The sequence below is a fragment of the Mus caroli genome, chromosome 8 (genome assembly GCF_900094665.2).
Source record: "Mus caroli chromosome 8, CAROLI_EIJ_v1.1, whole genome shotgun sequence".
NCBI lineage: Eukaryota > Metazoa > Chordata > Mammalia > Rodentia > Muridae > Mus > Mus caroli.
Window position 1 is genome coordinate 69287070 of NC_034577.1, and position 11274 is coordinate 69298343.

Below are 11274 nucleotides of genomic sequence, written 5' to 3' on the forward strand. Positions count from 1 at the left end.
TCCTCCCTTCCTTCTCTACTTCCTTCTCTCCTTCCTTCCTTCCTTCCTTCCTTCCTTCCTTCCTTCCTTCCTTCCTCCCTCCCTCCCTCCCTCCCTTTCTTTCTTCCTTCTTTCCTTCCTTCCTTCCTTGCTTCCCTCCAACAAAGACACTACCAAGAACTCATTTCTCTTGACACCTCTGTCAGCTCACCACATCTAAGGGACATCTGTCAAAAACATGTGGATGCCATATTGTTACAGAGTGAAAAAACACAAAACCAAATAAAAGAAACCTCTTTCGAATCCATGCTTTCCCAAGGACGGATCTGTAGCTCATTTTGTTATATTTCAGTCAAGCTTTGCCAGGCATCTGGCTCTAGAGCCAGATCTGCAGAGAAGCAAGTCACATTCAGACCAGAAGGACATGTCTATGGAGTCAGCATCGTTCCTTTTGTGGGTCTAGAGTTTGGTGGCATACAAAAGCTGACCCCTTAGTGCTTTCCCTAGTTAATACATCAGATTCTCAGAAGAAATGTCCACTTGCCATTAGTAATTTGGAAAATCCAACGTCGCCCAAACTGCACATACTTAGGGCAGGTAATTTACATGGTATGGTTGCCAAGGTGTTTCATAGTTAGCCAATCTTTAAAAACAGATGAGTTGGTGGTGGCTGTGTGGGAACCAGAAACAACTACAAGTAGAAAAAAAATTAAACTAATAACTTTTTTTTTTCAAGTTCTCTGGTTTTGTTCTCTGGGGAAGACAAATTATCCACTCCTCTTGGGCACATCCTCTGACTTTCATATGCCTTCGCCCCAGGTCTGCTGGGGTGAGGCCACTAGGGTGGTGTAATCAGAGGTGGCTTATCTACAAACAGTTCCAGGGTTCTGCACATGAAAGACAACAACTGCCCTTTAAAGGACAGGACAGCACTGAGCAAATCGCCCAGACCTCCACCAGCAGGCAGATTTCCAACCCCAGCTGCCATCGTGGTGTGAGGAGGGCTCCACAGAGGTTGGTTCTTCACAGTAAGTGTCCTTGGCACTCAGGGTGCAGGATGAGAAGAGACCAACTTCACCAGGAGGCTTTGGAGCAAGCGCCCTGGGCGTTGATGCGCCTGAAAGCTCTAGTGGAGAAAAAGATCCTCCCACTCCCGGCTCCCTTTTCCTCAAAATCCGAGACAAAGCTCAATGGTCTTGTCTGATGTCCCCCCTCCCCCCAGTGCTCGTCTCCCAGGAAAGCGCCCCACACTGGGCGTCCCGGGAGGTAAGAGCCAGGCCTGGCTGTTGCGTTTCCTCGGAGCTGCGCGACACCCCTGCTCCTCCCAGCAGATTGCCCCGGCGGCGACCCTATCCCTAGTCCCAGCCCTGGTTCCCAACAAGAAAGACTTGCACCGACCTTAGAGCTCCTCGGAGGCAGACAGCTCCAGGTCTGCGCACGGGCCAGCCGGAGCCTGAGCTGGAGACCGAGGGTGGCGCGCAGGGTGGCGGGTGACCAGAGCTGCAGCACAGTCTCAGCTCGGGGAAACTTCCCCGGACAGCCAGACTTCTCTAGGGGGAGATCTTGCTCAGCCTGCAAGCTCCGGCGATGGTCCGGTGGATCAGAGAGAGGCTCCCCACCTCCTAGACACAGTTGCCAGACTAGAGGGGATGGGTGTGCGCGCGAGGCTCCCAAGGAAAAGCAAACTCCAGAGGAACACGCCTCCCGCGATCTTCCTTAGACTCCACAGGCTCCCAGACCTTCCCCTCTACTCTGGGACCGAACTGCAGGAGCGCTATCCTGCCTGCCCTCCAGGGAGCAGCCACCAAGCTGCAAAGCTGCTGCCCCCGCCAGGCCCTGAAGGGCAGGGATCTTTAACTATTTCCTTCCTGAGAAGTTGGTTAGTCTAGGATGGGTAGGATTGAAAGTAGAGAACAACAGACCAGACTCAAGGTTGTGTCGGGTTTTAGGAAGAAACTCGAGGCACTTGAGCCGTGAGTACGGGAGAGTTTGATCAGCAGGGAAAGCCAGGAAATATGGGCTATGTCAACTTTGCTTAGCTTGTTAGTACTCCTCACCATAGAGGAAGTTATGGAACCCAGGTGGACAGCATGTCTTTGGCTCAAGTGTGCCCTGCAAGACCACGAAGCCTTTGCCCAAGGCAAAAGGGGGCTGGGGAGTCTGTGGAAGGGTCTAGGGTGTGCTCAGAGAAATGATCCTGTCTGACAATCAATGGGGAGACCCTTCAGAAGGCAGTGTCTTTATCACAGACTGTGCAAGTCATGGTAAGATGGGGAGTGGGAGGAGAGAGAAGGGCGAAACACCAGGGCTCCTGGGGAAGGAGGCTTGGCTGTACGGATGCCCTAGGACCTCATTGGTTCCCTACCGTATCTATAGTGGAATTGGACCTCAGTTTGTTCTAGGACCTCTAGGAGAAGGGAGAGACAGGACTTATATCTAGCCCCTGGGAAAGAATTTTAGCAACAGCTTCCTTACAGTGTGGTGGCTAGATTCCAAGAACCAATGTCCCAAGAGAAAGGAAATAGAAACTGCCACCTACTTAAGGCCCAGGTCCTGATAGTGACACAGAGGAGCTTCTGCTTAATTCTGTCAGTCACCGATGATTCCAGATTAAAGGGGGAGGGCACAGAGACCCTACTTGTCAGGGGTCATTTTGTAAAACTGTCACAGCCATCAGCAGAACACCTCCGTGGAAAGGATTTTAATATTCTTCAGGGACTGTAGGAGCAGGCATTACCCTGTCCACTAATCTAGTGTTTATCTAGAGTTTCTCTAGGAAGGATCCACAAAAATTGTCTCAGTCTGCTCTGAAGGGGTAAGCTTTTGTGGCAACAGCTTGGCAAGCTGACATTATTTTCCAGGAAGAAAAGTTACTGCCTTCTTCCAGAAGACTGTTCATAACTTGGTATGTGAAATGTTCTGGATCTCAGGCCCTCTCACCCCGTGATGAGGCGCTTGGACAGTGTACCATCTGTGTCACTGAACATGTCTGTCAGGCTGGTCTTTGTAACAGCACCCCCAGGACTCCCTACCTTTGCTGATCCCACTGTGGTATGGACTAAGCATTAAAAATTTCTCTTTCATATCCCTTAGGACAGTCACTATTTAAACACAAATGAAACTAGAAAATAAGCTGGATTGGCAGGGAGGCAAACGCCCGACTACTGAGGCAACAGCAATGGGAGCCCAGTGGTGCTCCTCAAATAATTACGACTAAAATTACCAAGGGTCTAGCAATTCCAGCCCTGCATATGTGTATAAAATGGGCAACAAGGTTGGTGTTGTAGACAGAGCGAGGCTGAAGCACACAGAAGCAGAATGGATAGTGGTCTGTGTTTTTTCTAAGGTTGGGCCCAAGAGACAGATCAGCAGGAAGGTACCTGCTTGTTTAGCATCAAGTTACTTCAGGTTAGTGTTTGTGTTAAATATTCAGAGAGAAAGAATTCCAGCTAACTGGCATATTTTGGAAATGTGCTTATTTGTATGTGAGTGTGTGTGTTTGAGTGTGTGTATGTGTGTGTTTGTGAGTGTGTGTGAGTGAGTGTGTGTATGGGTGTATGTGTGTATGTGTGTGTGAGTGTGTGTATGTGTGATGAGGAAAGATGACCTTGGGAAGTTGGGTGTGAGGCTTGAGTGCAAACGCCTTCACCCACTGAGTTATCTTCCAAACCCTTGATGTTTAACTGATTCCCCCAAAGGTCAGATGACAGCTTAGTTTCTTCTTAATGACATGGACTTCAGCTTGAGTGAGTCCATTTCGAATGTGTTTCTGTGCTGTTCTGTTGTTGTTTCTTGCTTCAATTAACGCCGTGATCACATTTATAGAAAGGACCTAGAATAGTCAAAAGCACAGAGAAGGTAAACTGGTGACTCCTGGGGCTTGGAGAAGGGGGCTTACTGTTTCATGTGTTTGAGAGGTTTAGTTTGGGTGATACTGAGGCTCTGGGATTCAGTGGTGGGAGCTGCACAACAATGGGGACATACTTAATGCTCATGTACTGTGCACTGGAAAAGGTTAAAGCGACACATTTATACTATGCCTGGTTTGCCAGGAGGAAACAAATCTTCATGTTGAGATAAAAACCCATATTGCTGTGTGTTCTGTTTATCTATAAAGTAAATTAACTAAGAAAGACTTCATATCCAATAAACGTGCTTATGGAAGCCTTCAGACAGACCTGTAGCTAGGAAGCTTAGCCCTGCCTCATTGTAGGTGAGATCCTGTAGACTCTCTTTGTGGCTGTGAATTTAGCTTCTTTTCTCTGTTTCACTTTGCGGGCAATGACTCCAGTGAACTCCAATCAATCTCTTGGTTATGTTAACGTCTGTTTCAGCTTCCCCCTCCCTGTAGCAAGACCATCTTCTGCCTCCGCCTCTGTGCTTTCTGTTCAGTTTCTGGTAGTACCTAAGGGGAGTCAGTTAGGATATTTTTTCCAAGTTTTCTAAGCTTGACTTTCAAAAGTTGTTTGTTTTCCCTGAAAGGAACATTTAGGCTTGATGGTTTTCTAGACTTCAGGGAAACTTACTTTCCTTCTGCCTCCACCAAGCGTGCTCAGTGAGCATTTCTGTCTTGGCACTTTTAGTGACTTTGCCTGGCAGAGAATCGTATTGATTTGATAAACAACCATAGATTAAGATGGACTCAAGATAGTACTTAGGAACCAACCGCTCCCGTTTCCTATGGCACGTATTCACGTACGTTTACTACATAGTTCAGATCTGCAAATCCATCTCACAGTTGCTAAACTTCCAGGATCGTCAAACTCAGCCCACAGTAAAACACCAGAGTCTCAGCATTTTCTGGGAATAAAGTATGCATTGTTCTTTTCTTTTCTTTTCTTTTCTTTTCTTTTCTTTTCTTTTCTTTTCTTTTCTTTTCTTTTCTTTCCTTTCCTTTCCTTTCCTTTCCTTTCCTTTCCTTTCCTTTCCTTTCCTTTCCTTTCCTTTCCTTTCCTTTCCTTTTCTTTTCTTTTTTCTTTTTTCCCAGAGGAAGGAGAACAGGAAGATTTCAAAGAACCGCAATGATAAAGGAAGGAAAGGAGAAGGGAAATGTATAGGCAACAAGAGGCTGGCAATGATTACCACAGTGTTCACCTTGAGGTGAGATGTTTAGAATTGTCCCGAAGTGCTTTGTTTTCAAAAGCAAATTCGATTGACAAACAACTTGGGAGTTGGCTACAGATTCCTCGGTCAGTTATCTTTCTCATTGTTGTGGCAAGAAGCAACTTCATGGGTGAGAGCTGGCTTCATTGTGGGAAGGGCATGGTGGGTAGGAAACTGTCAACTTGACTAGATCACCATGGTGACCTACCTCTGGGCATATCTAGAGGGTGTTTCTAGAAAGCAAATGAAGAAGGAAGTCCCACCCTAAATGTGGGTGGTATCATTCTCTATGTGGTACCATTCTAAGAGCTGGAACTTGAACATAATCAAGGCTTTAGCTGTTTCTGTTTCCAGAAGAGAGAGCGAAGAGGCAGCAAGAGAAGCAAACAACACGAGGAAGCAAACAGCTTGAAGGTCGACTTTAACCAGGACCGCCAGCAAGCCAGCCAGGACAGGGGAGTCCCTTTTCCACCCCACCCCACACTAAAGAGATTTAAAGAAGGACAGTCAGGACAGGATCAGGACATTTGCTTTGTCTTGGTTTAGGTCCAGGTTTAGAAAACCATCTCTAGCTGGGCAGTCACAGTGGCACACGCCTTTGATCCCAGCACTTGGGAGGCAAAGGCAGGTGGATTTCTGAGTTCGAGGCCAGCCTGGTCTACAGAGTGAGTTCCAGGACAGCCAGGGCTACACAGAGTTTGTTTGGAAAACAAACAAACAAACAAACAAACAAACAAAACAACAAAAAAGAAAACCAACTCTAAAGGTCATCCTTTTTGTTTGTTTTGGACACTTGAAATCAGTATTAGATAGTGTTAAGAATTTACTGGTTTGGGGCCGGGGAGATGGCACAGTCAGCAATGTGTTGAAAGGATACGAATCTGAGTTATAGCCCCAGAGAACACATTTTTAAAAAAGAAGAACTAAGAAAAGGAAAGAAAAGAAAAGGAAAGGAAAGAAAGAAAAACACCAGATAGGTTGACAGACATTTGTCCCAAGGCTGGGAAGTTAGAGATCAGAAAATCTCTGGGGCTTTTTGCCAACTAACTTAGCCTATTGGTGGTTACAGGGCAGTGAGGGATCCCATTTCAACAAACAAACAAACAAACAAACAAACAAACAAACAAACCAAACAGAAGGTGCCTGAGAAATTGTCCTCTGACCTCTACTCATGTGACATGTACAGAGGCACATGCAGCCTCCCCACTCTGAAATGTATCAATTGTTAAAATATTGTCTTTGTATATAGGAAAATAGTTTCATATTTTATAGATTGTTTTCACTACCAAAGCATAAACAAAGCTAGAGAGTTGTAAAAAGCCAGAGGGGACAAAGAACTACTAAGGTGGACATACACATGACAAGTCCCAGGACAGAGAGTGGCACTGAAGGACAGTAGAGCTATTCAGCAGCCACTGTGAGCTATTGTTCAAAGAAAGGAGGAAGGACCCTAAGGTGAAGCAGAGACCATTAATCAAGTCAGAGCGCCACTGTCACCACAGGCCTAAGGAAGTCTGTGAGCATCTCTTTGTTAATGAGTGGGATTGCCTCTGGGTTTGAGCAGGGCTCTGTGATGCCTCCTACTGCCTCAGGGACCCATCATTTCCAGAGGTGTTGAGGTCGAGTTGCCATGAAAGAAGGCCTGGAAGACAAAGAATGAAACCAAAGTTAGATGCCTTAGCCTTAAGATCCTTTGGAATTCTCCTCAGTACCTTTTGTACTTGGAATCTGTATTCTCTTTTGGATGGGAGCTCCTTTCTGAGCCTTTGCACTGTTGTGTTTTGGAAGCATGCAGCTAGTCTGGCTTTCCAGGGACCCAGCTGCACAGGAATTTGCCTCAAGACCAATTGTTCTTTTGGTCTCATTTAACTCTGAGATACATGATATTTAAGTGACTTTAGACCTTCAACTTTTTATTAAATGAGCTAAGACTTTGGGGCCTGTTAGGAACAAGGAAATTTTAATGTGAGAAGGACATGGGTTTTTAGAGGCAAGAGGGCAGGGAGTCATGGCTTGAGTTTTTGTGTCCCCTATCATTCATCTGTTGATCTCTTACCACCTGATCTGATGTACTTGAAAGCAAGCTTTTTCCAGATAATTAGAGCTCAGTATAGTTTTGAGGGTCAGGTTCTCATGGAGGACTAGCCCCATTCTAAGAGACAGCAGAGATCTAGATGTCTCTCTACCATCAATGACACACAGAGGTGACCATCTGCATGCCAAGGAGACAGCCCTCATCAGCATTTGACTACACTGTCACACAAATCTTGAGAGCACAGCTTCCAGGATTGTGAGAAGATACATTTCTATTTACACCTTAGAAGTCTAGTCTAAGTTATTTTGCTATTATAGATAACAACATATAACATATGTGTGTGTGTTTTATTCAATATCTCTAGTTGTTTGCTAGTGTGAGGCCATAGGCTCATGAGTACCAGGATAGATATAAAATGTGGCCAATTTGTAATGACAACATCATATTAAAACATTAAAAATTTGGACATCCCTGGTTGCAGGTGGGTTTATTGAACTTTCCTTTAAAGTCTTTCTGAATGTATTTGTTGTGGTCCTATTCCTTCTGCAGTTGATTCCCACTTTGTTTTGAGGCCCTTTTTATGTTTGCATGCTTGCTTAATGTAATGAGTCTTTATGAATTACTGTAGCAACACTGCACAGGCATGTGCAGTGCTGAATCGTCGTCTTCTGCAGCTATCACAACATCTCTGTATAGCACATTCTGTTATGGCCTCATGTTGTTTTTGGTGAAACCAAAGCTTAGAGAGGTTGAGTGGTTTGTCCAAGGTTATGTCATTTGAGTGTGTACCTCTTCAAAATCTATGTTGATACTTAATCTCCATGGTGATAGCATTAAGTGATGAGGTCTTTGTTGAAGGTGCCTTAAGGCTTTGTATTTTTAGAGCCAGGCATAGTGGCATAAGCCTATGATCACTGCGCGCTAGGGGCTGAGGCAGGAGAATTACCTCTAGCCAGCTTAGGGCTACACACTGAAATTCAGTGTCTCAAACACACACACACACACACACACGCACATGCACACGCACACGCACACGCACAGATACACACAGAGAGACAAAGATAGATAGACAGACACACATATACACAGATTAAAATAAATGTGTCTTTGACACTGTTCTAGAGTAGAGGTTGCAAACTCCTTTGTGTAAGAGATTAGATAATAAAGTCTTTGACTTTGAGAGCCAATTGGTGTTTGTGTCAGCTACTCAGCGTTGCTCCTGAAGCTTACAAATGGAAATAGACTATATGAGAAAACATGCAAGTAGAGCCATTTTCATACTTTATTTATTAAAAACAGAAAACCAAGTGGTTCTCTGGGTTTTACCTATGTGTTGTTATTTGGTGACATCTACAGTAATTATTTCTCTCAGTGCTACAGTCAGATATTGACAAGTGACTTACAGGTAGAAGGCTTTATTTTGGCTCATGATTTGAGGGTCCAGTCCATCATGGTTGGGACAGCATAGTGACAGGAACTGTTTGTGGCTGTGACATCAGGTATGTTAGGTGGATCAGGACACAGAGATGGGACAGAAAGTGGGGCCAGGCTGTTCACCTCAAGGGCTGCTCCCAGTGACCACTTCTCTAGCAAGTCTTCACACAAACCTCTACAACATTTCAAAACAACACTATGAGTTGGGGGTCCCAGTCTTCAAATGCATGGCAAGCATTCCCCAAGGAAGCTATGCCAATATACGGTTCATGCTAGTAGGCTGGCTTGCAAACCCTCACTAACCCCTCTAAGGAAAACCATTTTCCATGTTCTTTGTATGTTTTCTGGGGTAGTTGTGGTAGAAGATATCACCTCACTAAAAACCACAGGTGTGTACAAAGCATGAAAGGATGATTTGATGACACCCCCTATTTTACTACCCTTTCTGGGAGGTGTTGCTTTAGCCACTTACTGTTATTAATTCCAATCCTTCTCCCAGAAACTTATACACATTCACACAGAAAAATATACATACACAGACACTATTTTTTGTATTTGTTTATTTGATATAAATGATGTTAGACTACCTTATTTGGTATAGTTGTCTTTTAATCTCCACTTAACTATGTATCTTGGCACTGTGATATCATGTCCCCGGTACACAACTGCCAAGGACCAGCTTTGGCTTGGAGAGGGGTTTCTGGGAGAAGGGGTTTTTGGAAGGGGTGAAACAAATGACTCAAAGTCAAATCATGGGAGAATGACAGCCTACATTCCCCTTGAGACAGCTTCCAGAATGTGTTCTCTATGTTCCACTCAAGACAGCGTATCCTTGCAATTCTAAAAACTCTCTGGATAGTTCATCTCTTGCAGATCAAGAGCCACGTTTTTTATTTACATATCAATTCAGCCGTAACCCAAGTTTCCCTTTTGATTATCCCATGAATTAGCATTTCAAGATTCTTAGAAATTGCCCTTTGATTCTTAGAAAGAGACAGCAACCAAGCACTTTTTTTTTTTTAACATCCCAAATGAATTTAAAGATCTACCTGCCTTTGTTAAGCACAGACAATAAATAAGTTAGCTGGGTCAGACCCTGTCCTGAAATTACCATTCCTACTAAACCTGGGCCTGGAGCTAAACTCCCTCTGTCTCGGGCTGACCTGGAACCCGGGAATCTGCTTGTCTTTCTACGCACAAACAATAAACTTAGCTGAGTGGGATCTTGCCCTAAGATCACCACTCCCTAAATCTCTTTATCTCCTTCCCAGTATCTTTCTGACAAGCTGGCTCATCGTACAGCTGCCTCTGTTCCTTTATATCTGTGAAGCTATTATACAATTCATATTACATCCTTATATTTTGCATAGATGAGAAATTTTATATTCTTGAACTCAAGTTTTCAGAGTTCTTTCCCACAGCCTTAAGGGCTGTCCTGAAGGTCTCAACTTGTACTATTTTGGTGAGACATTAGTCACATCCTTGCCTTCTAGACTCATACTGACTATCATGGGCTTATTATCATGAAGTCATTAACATAAACAAGGAGAGTAGTCCCCAAAGGAGGAACATGAAAATATGTACATTATTATACAAACAAGCCTTATGCCCACAGCAACTGTCAACACTCATAGGGGCCCACGCCCTTCTGGTTCTGTTCCAGGCATGGGGACAGTGTATATACTCTCCCTCACATGGCCAAGCTGGACTCTGGCACAAAACAGTGTTTTGTAGTATGGCTGTATAACTGCTTAGTTAGTCTTTCCAGATGTTGAAGTTCTTCACATTTTTTAGTTTTTACAACAGGGCCATAAAGAACAATAGTGTCCCTTTTTTGAAGGGTATGTGTGGTGGTGGAGATTAATGCAGGCTAAGTAAATGCTCTGCTCCTAGACTACATAGTCACCCTGGACTCTGCACTTTTTTACTGGGAGAATGTGTAGGTTTGCCTCTAGAATTGATAGCTACATGTGGATATTCCTATCAATGAGGAAGACACTTTGGCTTTGAAGATGATCTGGTCTCTCTTAAAACTACTGTATTCACTTCAATAATAGCATAAAAGTGCCATGGACTGGATTTATACTGAGTGGCAGATGAGAAGGACAGATTATGAGTACCTAAGAGTCACTTTGAAGGGAAGCCATGTTTGGAGGTCTCAGGGGAATATAAGAGAACAATTCAATCTTGAAACCGTTTGCAAACATTCAAGTGGAGAGGGCTGATGCCCATTTAGATCTGGGTCTAGGTAAAGGCTTCAGGCTTGAAATAGGAGAGCAGGGTAATTAGTAACTGAAGCCTTGAGTCAAATTTATTTCATCTGGAGACAGAATGTGAAAAAGAAAAGGGCAAAGAGACCAGAATGAGCCCTGTGCCAAGTGTTCAGTTACTGCAGCAACAGCTAGAAGCTTACCCATGAAGAGAGACACCACAATAGGAGTCAGTCAGGGCAGGGGCAGTGCCTGAGATGTGGAGGAAGGAGAGAATATGGGTGGTCCTGAGAGGTCAGGGAAGGGAAGAGTGAGTGGCCTTGGAGACAGCCAGTGGGGAATATTGTTCTAAGCATGCCAGGCTTAGCCATTAGGTACACCCCCTGCTTCACACACACTCAAAAAAACTGAGTAATTAGAAACAGTGCCAAAAGACACACAGCCTCATTGCTTTGCTAGAGTATAAATCCTTTCACTAGATTTATATTTATCATCTGGAAGAGGAAAGTCAAC

At 44.4% G+C, this 11274-nt stretch overlaps 1 protein-coding gene across 2 annotated transcripts in view; it reads right to left on the bottom strand.

The window, feature by feature from the left end:
• Positions 1-1743, bottom strand: part of Ednra (endothelin receptor type A) — a 61576-nt gene extending 59833 nt beyond the window's left edge. For both annotated transcript variants that reach the window (XM_021170016.2, XM_029480906.1), the window contains exon 1: positions 1378-1743. The gene's annotated coding sequence lies outside the window, so the exon portion shown is untranslated. The remainder of the gene's footprint in view (positions 1-1377) is intronic.
• Between the last annotated feature and the right edge of the window lie 9531 nt (positions 1744-11274).